Raw genomic sequence first — 19,221 nt, forward strand, 5'->3', positions numbered from 1 at the left:
AAGACCACTTTTATCCGTATAAAAACACGTTTTCTGGATGTGAATAAAAATGGTGTACAAGTGAAATAGGAAAGCGTTTAAAAGAATAATTCGTTCAAACATGACAATCATGTCATTTACACACCCTTGTGTTATTTCAATGAAGTGTACTCTGTTTTTGTAGGCTTCCCATAAAAATAAAACAGAATATTTTTTAAATAATTTAATTTAAATTCATTCCAAACCTGACTTTCTTTCTTTAGCAGAACACAAAAGAAGATATTTGGAAGAACATTGGTAACCAAACAACACTGGACCCCATTGACTTCCATTGTATGGACACAAAACCACAGAGACATTTCTCAAAATATCTTCTTTTGTGTTCCACTAAAGAAAGAGTCACATGCAGGTTTTGAACAACATGAGGGTGCATTTGTATTTTTGGGTGAACTAGCCCTTTAATTCCTTCAACTACCACAAGCTTTACATTGTTTTAACATTCCACCAAAAGTCAAATTCTTAATGATTTCAGCATCCCCTCACATTGCATGCAAGACCAGTCCTACGGCTGCACTACAATTTATGTGAAGAATATTAAACTCTCAGCTCTATTGATCCCTTCCGCTCTTTATGTGGCATCATCCTGCTGGGAATAACGGTTGAGGTCTTGTTAGGCACTCGCGAGGAGAAAAAGCATCCCCATTTCTTCTCCTACAGCAACTTGACACAGTGACATCATCATTCCTGCACTGTCAAAACCCTTTTGGCCAAGACCCTATTAAGGGTGCTTTTGTACATGCCAGAAAGCAAACATGGCGTTATATGCATAATGCATGTTCTATATGTCTTTGCCAATTACGTAACACGAATAGAGGTTTACTCTCACACTGAGCGTGAGGTCAAAACCATTCAGAAGATGTCAATCACGAGAACCAGCATGTTTTGTTTTGCAGGAAGGTCAGGGGAGTGCAGGTCAGGTAAAAGGGGAGCTGTTAGATAACCGAAGACTGATAGAAGCACTCGATGTTCCTTTCTTATTATTTCTAGCTTTCGTTCAACGCAGTGGGAAGCCATTTCTGGCTCACAGGGCTTAAACTCCCCTAAGGACACCCTGCTCTGTAAATGCAGTGTGAAAATGAGTCCAGATTAGAGCATTATTAGTCAAGTCTTTAGCTTCATCTCGCCAGCGCACGCACACATGCGCGTTTGCCCTTCAAAAATCCGCACAGCTCGGCAGGGCGGGAGGCGACAGCTACCTGCCGATAAGATATTTATGTGAAGCGATACATCAAGTGTTCCTCTTCAATACTGCTGTACCGCAATTAATAATTAGTTTTTAAAAAATCTCTTACAAACCTATATGACTTTTATTCTTCCGTGGAACACAAAAGAAGATATTTTGAGAAATGTCTCTGTGGTTTTGTGTCCATACAACGGAAGTCAGTGGAGGCCAGTGTCATACAGGTTTGGAATGACATGTGGGTGAATAAATGAGGATTAGATTTTCATTCTTGTGTAAACTATCCCTTGAAGACGCTGAAGTAACACGAGACAAATGCAAAAAAAAACATGTGAAATAAATTTAGCTATAAACCATAAACTTAGCAGAGATAGACAGTCCTGAACAACAAATCCAAATGTTTCGTTTCACATGTCTGTGTTGAATTAAAATCCATCAAAGTCTCAGAAAAACAAAAGCAAAAAAAATTCTAGCGCCACAAACATACACAAAAAATAAGCAAAGTGAGCTTTCAATTAAACATTATAATCTTGATTTTATTTCAGTGTTCATTCTAAATGTCCCCTCTCATTAAAAAATGGTTTATTTGTCACTGACTTGAGAATTTTGTTTGTAGACTCTCAAATGACTGAAAAGAAAAAGAACGGTAAGGTTTGAATCCAGAGCTGAGGCTTGGTACAGAATGTTCCTTTCCAAGCGGATGTCAAAACTCTTCTGTAAAGCCTGACTGATGCTTCTTTTGATCTCATGAACGACTGACGACTCTCCATACTGTCCTGATGTCAGGCATTCTACTCTAACTGAAAAAAAACAGAGTGTGCCGACAACCAGGTTTCACATTCACTGATTCACTTCACAAATCATACAACTAACTAATAGAGTAAAAACTTTCTTGACAACGCTGGTATTCAAAATGGGGGTAAACATTAGACTGCCCAGGAGAGAAATGTTCACCGCCTTATCTGAAAAAGATCTCAAATTCCCTGGAATCTATTTTACGACATGATTTCTTGCCATGCTTGGTGTAGTTCTGCTGGTGATCTAATGAAGAATATGTGGCGGGCCTTGCTAACAATCTCAGAGGTGTTGTAAATGTACAAACTACCGTCCTGAACACCATGTTTTGAGCCCCACTGGGCTCAACATTGTGGTTTCAAGGGAAATCATAAAATATTAGAAACAGGGTGAAAAAGCTAAAATATGACAAAAAATAATCAAGATTTTTTTTAAATCATATCTAATCAGTGAATGTAACTAAGTAGTCTGTGCAATTAAAAAAAAAACATTTAAAAGTAACGCATTTAAAATGGATAAACTGGTGATTTCAGTTGTGATAAACTGTCTACGGAAACAGCATCACTCTCATTCTTCTGTAATTAATTAAGCATCAACGAGCGTGAGTTTAATGCTTGTCTAGGGGCCATAAAACGTTTATGGGTCTGGAGTCTTAAAAGAGACACAAAGTTTACGCTTTCATAAAATCTCCTCGGAAAACCCAGATAACAACAAAAGCATATTTATTATGTCAAGGGCTGCTGGTCTGAATTCGGAAATGAAAACAGGCTCATTTAAGAGGAAAGCTCTCGGCAGCAACGTCTATGAACAATTTTCTCCGGGGGGGGGGAGGGAGGGACCCCCTTTGCAGATAACGCTTTAGCGACTTTCCACGTAACTTCGACGCATTTCGCTTTGCTGCGTTTTTGCATTCAGAATAACAACCGACAGTGTGCTTATTTATTCTTTTTAAGGAAACAACCAAATAAAACCCAACCCCGCTGTGTGCGAAATGATATCTCTTATGAAACAGGATGTGAAAAAGACTTTGCTAAACGCAGATAGAGTCATTCTGAGCTGTAATTGGCGTTGACTCTGTAAACAATACAATATAATTGGACGTGACGTAGGGCAATCGTCCATGGCCGCTTTAACACACAATGTGTTTGTCAACTTTACTTGATCCCTGTTTAATTGATGCACTGTGGATTTTTAATGAGGTGTTGTATTTAATTGCACGATTTGTAAAAACGTAAATATGAATTAAAGAAGGAGACCCTAAGGAAGCCGTCTGAAGCTGTGAGGAGAAAATAACGTAGCGTTAGTCCGCTCCAAGCCTGTTTTATTCCCTTCTCCGGCGTTATTGTTTTGGAATCTCAGGGGTCAGCGGTATTTTGTCTGGGTCACTGACTGCATGAGCTTTGGAGCGAATCCTATCGATTGAAACCTTTTTAAACACAAACTCACAAACTGCCTACGGACTGCAAAGGCCAAATCATCTGTCCCTGCGCAGATAAAAAGCGAAAGAACACGAGAAAAAAGAAAAAAGAAAAAAGTGCGTTATCTGAAGTCGATATATATTTTCAGCGGGAAAAGCCTCATCATAAAGATAGGCAGTGTCACTTTGGAGAGAGAAATTTTTCAATCTTTTGAGGGCCGTGTGATTTCCTTTCAAGGTGGAAGGTGCTGTTTTTCCGCTAACTATTCAATTATCGCAGGGGCGCCCGATAGGTCTCTCAGAGGCTGGCGAGATAGTTCAAATATTTATTCTTTTACGCTTGCGTTCATTTCTCATTTACTTTTTTGCTGATTTATTTGTTTGTTTTGTGCTCCCACGCATCACAGCAAACAACTTTGTGCGCCCTTCTTTGTAAAGGTTACTTTAGCACGTGGTTCTTTGTATTTGAAGTCTCTACGTATTCTGAAATATCACCGTCTTGTTCATTATAAACTATATGTTAAAACAATAAGACATGAGGCTGCGAAACACAAATATTTTATCCACAAGTTATGATCACTATTAAAAATCTTCCTGTAATACATTGCAAAAAACAAGTATCACAATAATGGCCAGCCACCCAAAATAATTGAACACCAGCAAATTACAAACACACGCGCATACACGCAGGGTCAAAGACGTGACCCGTCGCCCGGGGGGAGATCTCACCCGACGACCCAAAACCTGACACTCGGGGACCAAGCCCATGTTTTGGCACCATCATCCACCTCTATTTATAGTTTACACAATTAACCAGAAGAGACCTTCATTAGCCTGTGTTCATTCTGCAGGACCTGCCCTAGCCGAACAGGTGTTTCTTAATATTCACGGCCCTGTCTACCAGCTACACAGATCTAAGATTCTTTACTTTCATGTTTCACTCTAACGGTACGGCATTATTGAAGACTACCGGTGTCATGTTGCATTGTGCTTCATACTGTAGCCTTAAGCACAGTTCTATATGAACAGATGCAGGGGAGGAACACCACATGTTGGCCCCTGGGTGAAGACTCTAAGGGATAGTTCACCTAAAAATAAAAAATGATCATTTATTCACCCTCATGTCATTGAAAACATGCATATGACTCTTTCTACTGTGGAACACAAAAGAAGATATTTGGAGAAATGTCTCAGTTGTTTTGTGTTCATGCAATGGAAGTCAATGGGGGCCAATGATGTTAGGTTACAAACGTTCTTCAAAATATCTTCTTTTGTCTTCTGCAGAAGAAAGAAAGTCATACAGTACAGGTTTGGAATAACACCAGTGTGAGTAAAAGATGAACGAATTTTCATTTTTAATTCTCTATATACAGTATGTAGCTCATACCCAAAATACCCAGAGCGTCGTGACATTTAATGTGTCCGAAACTACAAAGATACTAAAGTAAAAGCCATGGTACCATATTCCTTCAATTCTTCATAAATGTATTATCATCTTAAATTGAACAAAGTGTTCATTAGTTACAGAGAAAACTCATCTTCATTATGCTGAAAACAGAGAGACTGGAAGAACACGACTATTTATGTTTAGCAAAATGAAGAAATAATTTAATTTTATAAAAACTTGTTTTTCTACCATGTATAATAGGGCCAAAACACAAACATTGATACATTAAAGGAACCATTCCTACTATGGTAGTCAATGGTGGCCAAGAACTGTTTGGTTACAAGCATTCTTTCAAATATTTTTCTGTGTGTTCAACAGAACAAAGAAATTTACTTACTCGAGGGTCATTAAATAATGACTGAATTTTTATTTTTGGGTAAACAGGCCCTTAAACATAATCTCATAACTTTCATCATCATCAATTTTAAAACATACAGTAGTTTAACAGCACCAACCGTTCCTCTTTGACTTTCATATGTCATATGTTTTATGTACACCGCTAATAGCCCAAGCATAACCAAGCATGAATAATGTAAACTATTACTTACAGTAATACCAACCCAAGCCCTGTTAAAAGTGTCCCTCCTTCTGATGCACAAGGCCTGGACTGAGAGATGTGATTTTAATGAGCGTGACAGCGACAGGCTTCAGTGTACCAGCGTGTGAATCTCTCTGCAGTCTCTGTAATGCTGAATCATCACTTTCCCGGTCGTTTTATTCATCTGATACGAGAAGCCGTGTGGCTCCATTAGCCGTTAGGAAGCTCTGTGTTTTTCCCATTATGTAATTGTACAGAATCTGTTAGTGCGACGCATTTACTATCTGCACATCTCGCTGATGCTGTCAGTCAACGCCGCCTCTGCCGAGAAGCTCCTATGCTTTAAACAATCTTAAACAAACACGAGATTAAAAACATTACGGTTTGTCCACAGCAACATATCAGTGTAGATAACTGGAAGTGGCGATGCTAATAGCTGTACATTTCTCAGGAGCGTGACAGTTTCACTGCTTTTTTTTTCACAGTTTCAGTCTGCTGAAGCTTTTCCAGGAACAAGCAGGTATATACATGTATACATGTAGCATGACAGAAAGCTACATGAGAAAAAAAACACGTGCTTTCATAACGTGCTTTCATAACATACACATCAAAGGGCAATAGTGGCTTAAGCTGGCTGAAGAAAAGATGCAAACAGTGGAAGAACTAAAGCACATTGAAAATTTAATCAGCTCCAATTAGGAGCCACGAGAAACCTTTGAGAAAGAGAAACACTCGGAGCGAAAAGACGACGTTTTGATGTCATTGCATTAAAAGGCAGATCTCAAAAACATCAGGGGGGGCAGTTTATAAAGCAGCCCGGAGGCATTTTTAATCTGACCCCCTTGGGCATCTCAAATTGCATAGAAAAACAATTATTTTCATTCCTTCTTACCAGGGAAGCGGATTTGCTTTAATTATGAGGCTCGGTTGTTTATTTCTAGCTGCTGGTATAACTCATTTGTTTAAAAGTGAAGTCAGCGCCCATTTCCAATATTTCATTTTCATTTGTGGCGTGTATTGAATAATGGTTGATTTTAGATTAACGTCAAATTTTAGCGGCGGGCTTGTAAATCATATTTTTGAGTTATTACACTCTGCTTTGCCACTCCGCTCAATGATTTTGCATGCAACACTACGCGTTAACAAACCATCGAAGGGAAAGTACTTGAAATGAGATCTCTTTAATTTCTCAAGTGTTTCTCCCAAACAGCAAAAAGGTCAATAGCAGACCAAGCGATTTCAACATGACCCAAATTTCTCAAACACAAAATAATCCTCTGCACACAATCCACATTCACTTATAGCTCAATGGCTTCACTAAACGTACAATGTAAAAAACGTTGGGTTATTTCAACCCATCGTTGGGTCAAAAATGGACAAACCCAACTGTTGGGTTAAATTAACCCAGAGAATGTTTATATTTGACCCAACAATGGGTTAAAACAAACCAGCATTTGGGTTGAAACAACCCAGCATAGGTTCATTTATATCCCAACAGATAGGTGTGTCCATGTTTGACCCAACGCTGGGCTGAAATAACCCAAGCTGACACTTCACAATCGTCCCGATCTATGCAACCTCTGAGCAATAAAATTGTCCTCTGGGGAAACCACGTCATTTTCTTGGAAGCGGCAGAATACATATTACCTTCCACAAACGCACGCATGACATAGTCAATCAGCCAATATGGCGGGTTTGAAAATGGAGCTGTCATTTTTTGACAGGGATACGATTACGATGATACACTAATAAGACAAGTCTGCGTTTCACAGATGGACGCGCGCACACATCCACACGCGCTACAGATGGTCTCAGGTACACGCTGTGCCCTAGAAAAAGGTCAAATTTAGCATGTTTCTGTACTGGAAGTACATTTTTAATAGCATAGTGTGAACTGACGTTTAATTTGCGTATTTTTAAGCTTTTGATTATTTAAGTGTGAAATGCTAACGCATTATGTCAAGTGTCAAAAATAGCACTGCGAATAAAGATTTGCTTTTCAAAGTTGCGTGCTAAGAAAGTGTATCTTCATTTGTTTTCTTGGCAGACAATTTATTACATAAATTGAACATAAACAAAAAGTAGAAAAAACGATTGTGCAATTACTTCATCCAAACTTGAAAGACACAACAAAAACACATCGATAGTATTCTAGACACAACATCTAATTTCTAATCCACAACATGCATTTATGCAGTAATAATACAGGTTAAGACAACCACCTCAGGGCCAAAGTATGATAATATGCTCTATATTACCATTATAAGTGTACCGGAGTTTATCTCCGCATTCATTTTCATAACTATGTCAGTTATTATGCTGTCAATCACAGCGGTGTCATGGGCTTTGGGACCCACACTGAGTTTGTGTGGTGCATTAAACATCATCGCTCACAACATAGCTGTCACGTCCCTAATTGCATTAAGAGTGGATGAGCACTTCTGCTAACAACATAATCAAGACAAGCGTCTCACAGACCTCCGAGGACAGACAGGGACGGCGGGAGGAGACGAACTCTGTCTTTGGAAGGAAACTCATAACAGAGAGGAGAGACGGGATGCTACAAAACTGGCATTGTCACATCGTCCTCGATGGGAGGTGATGGGTTGTTTGAGGAGGATTTTGCAGTAGTTCTAAATTAAATACTAAAGTAACGTTACTTGTAACCTTTGTAGAGAAGCCAATCCCAGAATGCATTAAGCTCAGTTCTGTCTGATTCAAAAATCTGTCCAAGATTACGAACAATCTTAGATTTTATTTAATTTTTCAGTTACAACGCTGTTTATGCAGGCAGAAAACATCAAGTCAGCTTACTAGGTTTTGGAACAGAGCCCAAGGTAAAGCAATGTAACATCTGAGCACGTACTGTAGATATTCTCTTCGGGTTGCCCTGAGCATTTTCGGACTTTGGCTTTGCAGCGTGTTTTCACAGGAAGGCTCAAGGGTTTAACCTTCTCGGCAGAGTCTTCAAGCTGCTAAAACTGCAGTTTTGAGATCATATAAAGTTTCCAAACTTTTAAAAACACAAAATCTATTGTGTATAGTTTGCACAAAGTCCTTTTCCATTTGTCCATTCGTGGCCAAGAAGACAGAAAGTGATCGAGCAGCTCAAACTGTTGGACGCCATTATGGTTCTGGACTATAATTTAGTTTCAATATCTTGTACTTGCCATTCAAAATCTATGGTTTGGCTCTTTAGGTCTTTGACTTCAAATTAATTCACACAGTCATCATTTGAAAATAAGAAATAAAGGAAAAATGCTTAAATACGTTTCGCCAATATGCTGTTGGTCAGGATGAAAGTATTAGATATGCACATGGAACTTATTCAATAAGTCTCTGTTCTTCTGGGGAAAAACTTTCTGACACTCTGTCTATTTGATTCTTTTGTGGGCCACCACTTCCCATATCAAAACACATCTGGGGCCAGTGAGATATCACAAAAAAACTGTGGCATTATGGGAGTCTAACCAATACTGAACTACTTTGAAAATATATTTTCAAACATTTTGCTACATAAGATGACCGTGAGTGACGTTATTACACATTTTACAAAGTAGATGGTCCAGGGGAGGTTTCATATACATTAAATCCAACACAAACATGATATAAGAAATTTCCTCTGATATTTAATGGACAATGTTATTATGTTACAAAATTCTGATGGTATTGTTAGTTTTACAAGTGAAACTGGCAAAGTAATGAGTCTGATTCCTAAGGAACGCAAATTTGCAAATGTATACCTTGAATGCACTGCAAATCACATGAACAATAAATTGTTTATCCATTTTATGATAAACTGAGCTTTATTATTCTCAAAAACCGATTTATTACACAAATATTGAACTTCAATAACGGTTCCAAGTTATTTTTTGTGTTGGTAAGTGTTCAGTGTGGGTGTGATTTTAAAATCTTTTGATACACAAACAACAGATGCTCATCAAATCAAAAACTTGTCAGAACCAGGTCTTATCGCAACAACTAACGCAATGACTCATTTGTCACAAATGATCAAGGATGTTCAACAAATGAAGACCCCAACGATTAAAATATGAAACAAAATTCTTTTTAAGTTACTCACCACCGATGATGTCAACGTGGTGACATTCTGAATTGTAGGTTATTTCACACTGTGCTGGCGCACGCAAATAAAGTCAGCTCGCCTGTTTGACCTTGCAGCTCCTTAGAACAATTTCACAAAAGTAGTTTCACTTCAGTACACGCATACGAGAAACAGCAGGTTCCGAAATCCGCATCGATCTCCAGAATGTTTTCTAACACTATTTAAATCTAGATGTTATTTAACTAACTTCTCTGAGCACAGTCAAAAGTTCACGCTAGCATCAACTCACTCAAAACCTTCCTCCTCACCTGTAGATCGACTCAGAGATTATGCACGTGTGTCTGACGCCAGTCCATCCTTAAAGTGATGCTGAGGAGACTACAGGTTTGGAAATAAAAGCATTAGTCCGTAAACCGCAGACATAGTAAGATACCACGCGTTGCTTTCCCCCTTCTTGCAGTCACGCATTAGCATGTGAATGCGTGTGTGCATTTGCCTGCACCATACAGCTTTCTGCTGCATCACATTTAGGTCTCTCTCTCCTCACCCCCCCCCCCCTCGCTCGCTCACTATCACTTTCTCTCTCCCTCCCTCGCGCTCAGTCACACGTGAGAAGGCTCGCCGTACGGCTGGAATACAAATAAGCTGTTTAGTCTGAAGCCCTTAAAGACGCAATTGTGTTCCCCCAATTCTGACACGTTCAGATGTCGCCCCTGGCGAGCGAACGCCTCTCGGTCCATCCGAGGAGGACGGGACCCTCTTCTCATCACCGTCACCTGCTCGGGAACATCACAAAAGATGTTATTTTGAGAAAAGTCTCAGTGGTTTTGTGTCCATACAATGGAAGTCAATGAGGGACAATGATGTTCGGTTACCAACGTTCTTCAAAATATCTTCTGTAGAAGACAGAAAGTCATACAGGTTTGGAATGATATGAGCGCGAGTAAATGAGCGATTGTATAGATTAGAGATTGCAACCTGCAGGCAAGGTCAAGAATCCTCATCTCTGATGTTTTTTTACTTTATTTAATTTGATATATCCTTAAGGTTTAAATCAGCCATCGGCAGCTATTTTCTCAGAAGCCGTCTTATCACGTAACCGCAACGGCCAGACCTCAAGCGCATTGCTCTGGCTTTAGCCCACTCTTATCACTGGGATTTCACATGTTGTCATCCCACACATGTTAAAAATGTATTAAATAAAGCATCAAAACATTCTTTCTCTCTCTCCATCTTTCACCCAGTCTTTCTCGCTCTCATTCAGTGCACCCGTCTGTTTCTGAGCAGAAAATCTTTAAGCCGACATGGACTGCTAAGTTGCTGATAAGGTTATCAGTATCTGAGTCATGATATAACGCATTGAGCCTTCCTTACTTGATAGGTCACACCACTTCATTTGTTTTCTCTTCACAACATCCACCGGCTATTCTTCACCAATTTATAATAACTAGAAGAGCAAATACATTAAAGGTCCAATGTGTCATTTTTTTGGAGGATCTACTTACAGAAATGCAGTATAATATACATAACTGTGTCTTCAGATGTGTATAAAGACCTTGCATAATGAAGCGTCATGTTTTTATTACCTTAAAATGAGATATTTCCATTCTATATACACTGCGGGTTCCCTTACATGGAATTCGCCATGTTGTTTCTACAGTAGCCCTTAAAGGACAAACTGCTCTACAGTGCGCGTTTCATAATTACCTTATCTCCTTTGGCAAAAAATCTTAGGCAGTGTTCAGACTTCACTTCTTTTTTGAAGCTGCTAGCGTCTGTTTTATATTATAATCCTATGGAGTAAACAGTGTTTTCAAAAAACGTCCTGAGCGCTTTTTTAAACGCCAGCACCGGTGTCTTTTTCTGCAGCTCAGAGCGTCTTTTGAGATTGAAGAAAGTTCAACTAAAAAAGCGCCTTTGCCAACTTTTTCTAGTCTAAAAAGAAGTCAAGTCTGAACACGGCCTTAGCCCTGTGTCAGCCACCAAAGTGCTTCGAAAGGGAAGGGTGGAGTGAGCTGTTTTTTTCAATTGCAACCTCACCACTAGATGCCGCTAAATTTCATAAATAGGACCTTTAAAACAAAAAAAAGGTTTGGTAATTAAACGATCAGCATTAAAAACAGTAAGAAACTGCATTCACAACACATCCAACCACATTAATATTATTCATTTGTGTAAACCAGAATATACAGTAATACATAATGTATGGCTAGAAGTTACGCTCTATGCTCTGAGCTCAACGCCTCTGTGTGGGGCTTGCTGAAATGCATAAACAAACACAGAAATGTCAGATTGTCTACACTTGTGAATTCAAACTACGAATGGCTTATGCGTAGTTGTCTCTGCATAACAAGCAGAAACATTCTGATGAAAGATTAAAACTTTACTTTGGAGTATTGTGCAGCAATAAATTAAGATCAGCAACATTTATTAGGAAAATTAATAGGGGCAAGTTTTGACAAAGGTTGACCGCAGAGTTTTTCAGAGATGCTTCCCTGCAGGTTAGCACGAACTGCCTCTAAAAGGTTTAAATTAAATGCACAAGAACGCAAGCCAAAGCAAAGCATGCCAGCTGCCAATGAAGCATGTTTTGGACTCAAGGATTTTGGCTGCTATGATCCAGCAACTGATGTGCTTACAACTTCGGTCCATTAAAAACAACTTGGCCACCTACCAAATCAATTGTATGTCTTTAAAACATTCTGTGAGATTGATTTCATCATTTTTAATTTCCCTTTTAATTACTTAATAGTGTATTGATTTAATTTATTTAGTTCATCTCTTATTCGCTCAGCAGAGAAATGTGAATTTTAAAATGTATTATTGCTATTATAACCATTTCATTTTGGGGGAAAAGGGAGCATTTTATGTTGTGTCAAGCCCACTCAGAGGATGAGTTGTGCTTAGCGTGGCTCAGGAGAGGACCTAATCCAAACTCCCTAATTTCCAAGCATCTTAGAAATCCACTTATCTCCCATGCATTAGCCCTTGCCACGGCAACAGTTTCTTAGCAACGGACATGCCTAGTCTGGTAAGGGTAATCAGAAGTGCCAAGGTGTGAGTAAACAGTAGATACCAACTACAATGATATGTGTTTTTATTTGAATATATTATGTAGGTAAAGAGTAGCTAGGTTTATTAGTTATTCAGTAGAGATGAAGCCTGGAGGCGTAATGAAAACAAGTCATCGGTTTAATAAAGCTCATGCGTCGTGCTGGTTTATAGTTAGTTGTGCTGAGTGCAAAGATATTTAGTATAGACCACTTCACAAACACTGGTCCAGAAGCTCTTCCAGTTTAAATTTTTGTTTAAATCTTACATATAAAATTCAATCTTAAAGATATCCGTTTGACATTTTGATTCTGTTACAAATGTTCATTTGGTTGTATTCTTTTCAAACATTTGTGCAATGTTGAAAAAATGAAACAGGAAGTTCTTCTGGACCAGCATTGTACCAGCGTTGTTTACATTTTCCAAAGTGGTCTATAACACATAAAGCCGTTACGTGTATAAAGCCATTGCTTTTTATAGTTGAATTCTTTATAGTGTACAAATATACAAACTACCTGAGCACATTTTGTCTAAAAAAAAAATGTGTAACCACGAACAGCTGAATCATTTACCTTGTTGTTGTGATTGCCAAATTACAGGTGCACTTCAGTAAATTCATTCATTCCAGATCCCACCGGCTATTTACAGCCCTACATTATCAACATTAATCAAAGGTAAAAACACAGGCCTACAGGCACAACGTTCACTTGTTGACAGTGTTATCCTCCTTTTTATGAGGAAAGCATAACTAGAAACTCTGCAAAACACATTAGATTGCACTTTGCAGCTGTTGTATTAAAGTGGCTGTTGCAAACCAATGAACAACGATGCTGACAAATACACGGTTACTAGATTACTCAGCAATATTTAGGAACTGAAAACTGGCCTTGATAAATGCTTCATCTAAAGAAGCGTTACACGTGGAGGAAAAAAGCGAGCTTTTCCCATGATGCACCCTGCTTACTGGAACTACAGGCATTGCTTTATCTTGCTTACATGAATTTTGATGGCAAATCATGTAAATGTATGGCAGAGGGGTAGCATAAAACTGGGGGCAAATGAAGCGCCAACTTTTCATAACCTATTAAATAATTATTTAATAAGTCTCGTATTACTTTGCTTTTAGCGAGTTTAAGAAAGACGTCATGCATCTCGGAGCAACTGTACAATGTAAACATGCATCTTGTCTCAAGATATACAGCTGTGGAAAAAATCATTCCAAATTTTCAATTACTCTGCATTTTTAAATGTTTTGTGGCCATTCCAGTCGAGTGTCTGTTGAATCAAATCTCAGGAGTGACAAAGTCATCCAACAGCAATGCGAAAGACTGACAGCATGTCAAGACGCATGAACACTGTGATAAAAATCCAGGTTATCACATAAAAAATAATATTTGAACTTTTCCTAAATACTGATTTTACTGTTGTATTGCTTAAAAGTGAATATGAACTTTGAAGTATTTGAGGTCTGAAAAAATGCATGGCATCTTTCCTGTTATTTTGACCTGTTTCTCCAAATAAATACAAATAAAAACAATAGTTTTATTTGAAATTTGGGAGAAATTGTGTTAGTAGTTTACAGAAAGAAATACAAATTTGACCTAAAATCATTTTACCTAAACACCAGTGATGGGAATAACGGCGTTATAAATAAACTGCGTTACTTTTTTCAGTAACGAGTAATCAAACCAATTACCGTTTCCCCCGTTACCGTTACTGACGATAAACAGTTACTATAACTGTTGCTGCTGTTAGTTTTACTTAACCCATCCTTGTTCGCAGTGCATAAAGAATGCAAGTAACTGAATTAACGTAACTTAACTATGTTATTTATACTAAAATTTAGATCTGTCAGCTTTTAACAAGTGTTTGACTGGTCAACTTAACATTGTTGAGTAGAACGCAAAACTGTTGAGTTTACTTAATATAAACAAGTTAATTCAACATGACTAGTTGAGGGGGATTTTCAGTTCCCAGCATGCTTTGCGTAAGACTGCATTTAGGCAGTAAATTTCGAAATTTAGTGTTATTTTAAGTGTTTTTCAGTAAGGATAAAGACTTGTTTGTGCTTAATGTTCATTTATCTTTGAGGTTTAAACGAGTTTATTGTATTTTTTAGTTTTAGGGTTACCATTGTTTAGAAGAGTGGTACATATGCTTAGGCTGTGAGAGGTTAAAGCGCGCCCATGATGTCTATTGCATCATTCAATGAGCTTTAACTGTGCTAAAGCCAGTACTGAGATGTCTCTTATCTGATTTGCTCATTGTGTTTTGACTTACGTGCAGTAAGTCTGTATATAATTTAGGTATTACAACAAAAAGTACCTTTGAGAAGGATAAATATTGAGTTCAATTAACTTAAAATTACTGGTACAGTCGGAATGGTTTGGATTTACTTAACAAGTTTTGTCAACATTACTTAAATTTATTTTGTTAATACAACTTAAGTGTTATTTGTTCAAATTACTTAAATTTATTTTGTTCATACAAGTGTTATTTGTTCAAATGACTTAATATTGTTGCGTGGAACCACTTGACGCGGCTTTTTTAAGTAAATTCAACAAATCATTTTTTTGAGTGTAGGACATACTGGCAAAAAGGAAACAGGAAGTACCACGTTGCTATGACATCACGTTGCACTCGCACAAATGACAAATTAATCAAAATGATTTCTACATGATTTTAAGAGGTAAAAAGTTGTTTACTTTCTACCCTAAACAATTGTAAACCTATTTACTATATGCGCCTGCTAAGATTAAAAAAACGTGACACAAATTGTAAACTGTTAACATTTAAACACCACATATTGGATTGAATGCTTATTCAAATAACAGACCTTGGCCGACGCAAAGAATTGTGGGTTATCTCTAGCAACGAAGGATACACCTCATGTGTCCTCCGAATTCTCGTGAAAGTAGGTCACATTAGAAGGGTGCATACGGAGTGTCCTACCTGCTTTTATGAAACGGGACAGCCTCGATGACGTAGCAGCCTTCGAATGAGTCCTCCGGAGGACGCAGCCTTCCGAAACGAGACAGAGAGTGATGGCAAGAGCAACAAGTTCAAATGTAAGTTAGCGTTCGCAAACTGTAAATATAAGCATTACTTTTCCCTCGTAATAGTGAAACACAATGAATGCGTATGTAACGTGCAACTTATTCCCAGGAAGAAAGAGGCTCCAGTCCGCAAGTAATTCTAATCTATTGAAGCACCCCACAATCACATCGTCACATGGCGCCACAATATTAGTAGCTGAGACCTTGTCCATTCGTTTCCCTTTGAATACGGTGTTTTCGTTTTAAAACTGTCTTCGACCACACAAACAATTTCAAGTGTTTTCCAAATGCTGCCTATCCACACTATCTGAAACGTGCTGGAAACGAATACATCCATGCTACGCAGTAAAACATATGACGCTACAGCCTGTGTCGGCGTTTGTTTACTTTCTGCCTTTCTGTCACGGCAATGTGAAGCAAAGCACAGAACACAGACACTTTTTTAATTGATGGAATGAGGCAGTGATGCTGCTGCGGGTAACACAAAACTATAACATTTCCAAAGCGAAAGTGAAACTATCCTCGCGCTCCGCTGTCAAACAATAACTGCAAGTAATTAAATATTCCGTCTTCAAAAATGCAATCTAAAGTATGCACGAACTAACATTCCGCTATGGAAAGCAGACAAAACATTAAGAGCACTTCTTGTGATTTTAACGGTTTACTTTTCTAAGAAACTACTAAGATTAAGTAGTGCAGTACAGTATAGCAGTTGTGAAGTTGGTAGGCCTACATGTCTTTAGAAGCATAGTTTATTTTTAGACTTATTTGTTGACCAGTTGTGGTCTGTGCCATAAATAGTAAAAGTTAAGTATTATAGTAATGATAATATTTACAATATTTACAATAATAATACTTTGATATATAACATATTGAAAATAATAGGTGTCTCTCACATTGACCCACAGCAACATTAAAATAGTGTAGATTAGTGTACAATGTTTTAGACAAATAATTTATTCTATTTAGTTTCCATTTCATTCATTTAACATGTTTAATATTGGGGCATCCAAGTTATTTGACCATATTTGAACACATTTTTTAAAAGGTAACGCAATAGTTACATTCCCTGGTAATTAGTTACTTTTATAGTGATATAACTCAGTTAATAACTCAATTACTATTTGTGAGAAGTAACTATAACGAATTACTCTTTAAAAGTAACGTGTCCAACACTGCTAAACACATACCTACAAATAGTAAATTCTGAAAAACTAAAAATCCTTCTTTAAATTATTTTTTCCGCGGCTCTAAATGATATTAATCTTCATTAGCCACATTATCTGCAGCGTTTTGCAAAAAGGATTACATTTTGGATTCAATTAACTTAAATTTGATGCCCCTCATGTAACCTCACTTTTAACAATTTTTTAGTTAAGCATTTTTTTCAAGCTTGCTTTTCATTTCAAGCCCTCAAATTGATGCATGAGGTCTTAACTGTTTCAGGGCAAAAAAACATAAACTTTCTTTACTCCGAGTCCTCCAATCAGAAGTCACAGTGGGCTTGTGGTGCCAACTGCTGCAGGAGGGTCTGGGCGGGGGAAGTAATTAAACCCTGTCTCTGCTTGATCACCGTGTCTATGTTGGGCACCCAGCAGCCTCAATCTCTGCATCTGTTCCAGTCCTCCATCCCTCCCTCCCTACGTTTCTCGGCACCAGCCTCACGGAGTGGGTGGGTTGTTTTGTAATTCCGTAGGGTGCAAGGGACCACTTTGAATTCCAGCTAGGCTGAGTGTATCCGAGTTCTCTGTCCTCTACTGACTGTGAATACCTGTCATGGACAGACACAGGTGGCCCGTGTGGGTTCCTGGGAAGGCCCGGGGTGAGAGGTTATCCAAACAGCAGATGGTACGGGTGGCCACAGTGGGACTCTGCAGTGGTTGCGCAGCAATGGCATTCGAAATCACTTTCACTCAGCTTCTATTTGCATTTAATTTGCTCCTTTTCGGTGGAGGAAAATCAGGATGGACTGAAAACTAGCCCTGCATCATTTTTTGGCCCATTCTTACACACACATACCTATACAGAAAGCTTGTTTTTCTATCAGGCTTTCCACTGACTACCATGGAAAAGAAGTGTTATATTTTCAGTCTACTAAACCTATACATTATAATTTACACTTGACCCAAAAAAATAAGAATATATACAGTATATATAACAATGCCACTTAAAAACAATCATAATTCATAATTAAAACATTGAACAAAAAGCAAAGCTGTCCAAATGGGGTCATACCAACTAAGACCAACCTAACAATGTGATCCATAAGAGTGCTGTGTGTACTTTGTTTGGAGGATCAATTGACAGAAATGCAATATAATAATCTTAACTACAGTTTGTCTTCAGGTGTGTATAAAGACCTTTCATAATGAGACGTTATGTTTTTATTACCTTAAAATGAGCTATTTCTATCTACATATACACAACGCATCCCTTTGCATGGAATTCACCGTGTTGTTTCTACAGTAGCCCTAAACGGACAAACTGCTCTACAGAATGCGTTTCATAAATAAGTTATCTCCTTCGGCAAAGAAGCAGAAATGTGACGTCATCTTAGTCCTGAGTCAGCCACCGTAGTGCTTCGAAAGGGAGGTGGAGTGAGTTGGTTGCAATTTGCAACCTCACCGCTAGATGCTGCTACATTTCATACACTGGACCTTTAATAGACGGTTTCTCTACTCATTCAATCAATCCTAAAATACAAATGTACCCTACCACACGCAAAGCATGCAATCCCTCCCATCATGCACTAGGCTTGTTTTGCCACACTTTCTCAATACTGATATTTAATTCAGTGTAATTTTCTTCTTTTATTACTCCCTCATGAAATAGGTTTGAGTGTTCCGGCACACCGCCACATCAATTATCTGCAAAGAGAAATAATGTTTCCTAGTTCAGCTGTGCATTTGTGTGTACAGAACACTGTTTGCCCTCTTCGCAGGATATTCTCAGGACATGTTTTTGTTACAATCCCTGCCTACATCGTAGATGAAAGCAGGTGAACTATCAGAAACATTTGACTCCGTGAGGAACAGAATGAAATTAGTTTCTGTCATGCTCAAACCCAGAGCCACTCAAATGAACGTTCAAAGATTAAAACGCAATTAATTTGCACTGAAATTAATACGTTGTTGATTCATGCTTTTTTAGAAGGTTGTCGAGCGGAAAAAAGATGCGCAGGAACATGGATCTTGTCCTATTGTTGTCAACGTGAATGACAGATAGTGCATTCAGGTGCAGTACAGTTTTGAATCAAGCAAAATTTGCAAATTAAGGCCATTATAATACTGTTAATGTGATTAACCCGTTCTAAAAGATAAAACATAAAGTATGAATTTACAGTTAAAGGGATAGTTCACCCCACCATTTCATTCAACAACTGACAAAAAAGAAATATAACTATTTCTACTGTGGAACATAAAAGGTATTTTGAAAAAATATGTCAGTGGTTAAAATGGCATAAAATGGACGTCAATGCGTGTCAGTGTTGTTAAGCTACCGACATTCTTCAAAATACCTTCTTTTGTGTTCTGCAGATGTTATACAGGTTTTTGGGCATTTGGGCCCTTTAACTTCAAATTCCAAATATATACATACAGTATATAAATATACATAAACATATTACATCAAACATT

The 19,221-nt window shown here is 38.1% G+C and overlaps 1 protein-coding gene across 3 annotated transcripts in view; it reads right to left on the minus strand.

Annotated features, from left to right (window-relative positions):
* Window positions 1-9,942, minus strand: part of lrrc4ca (leucine rich repeat containing 4C, genome duplicate a) — a 149,638-nt gene extending 139,696 nt beyond the window's left edge. The window contains exons 1-2 of one of the 3 annotated variants that reach the window (XM_057329972.1): window positions 9,788-9,942; window positions 9,498-9,598 (exon numbers count right to left, since the gene is read on the minus strand). The gene's annotated coding sequence lies outside the window, so the exon portion shown is untranslated. Of the gene's footprint in view, window positions 1-9,497 lie in introns of all 3 variants that reach the window. The other 2 variants (XM_057329973.1, XM_057329971.1) reach the window with 2 other exon arrangements.
* Window positions 9,943-19,221: the final 9,279 nt, after the last annotated feature.

This window comes from Triplophysa rosa, linkage group LG3, assembly GCF_024868665.1.
Source record: "Triplophysa rosa linkage group LG3, Trosa_1v2, whole genome shotgun sequence".
NCBI classification, from domain to species: domain Eukaryota; kingdom Metazoa; phylum Chordata; class Actinopteri; order Cypriniformes; family Nemacheilidae; genus Triplophysa; species Triplophysa rosa.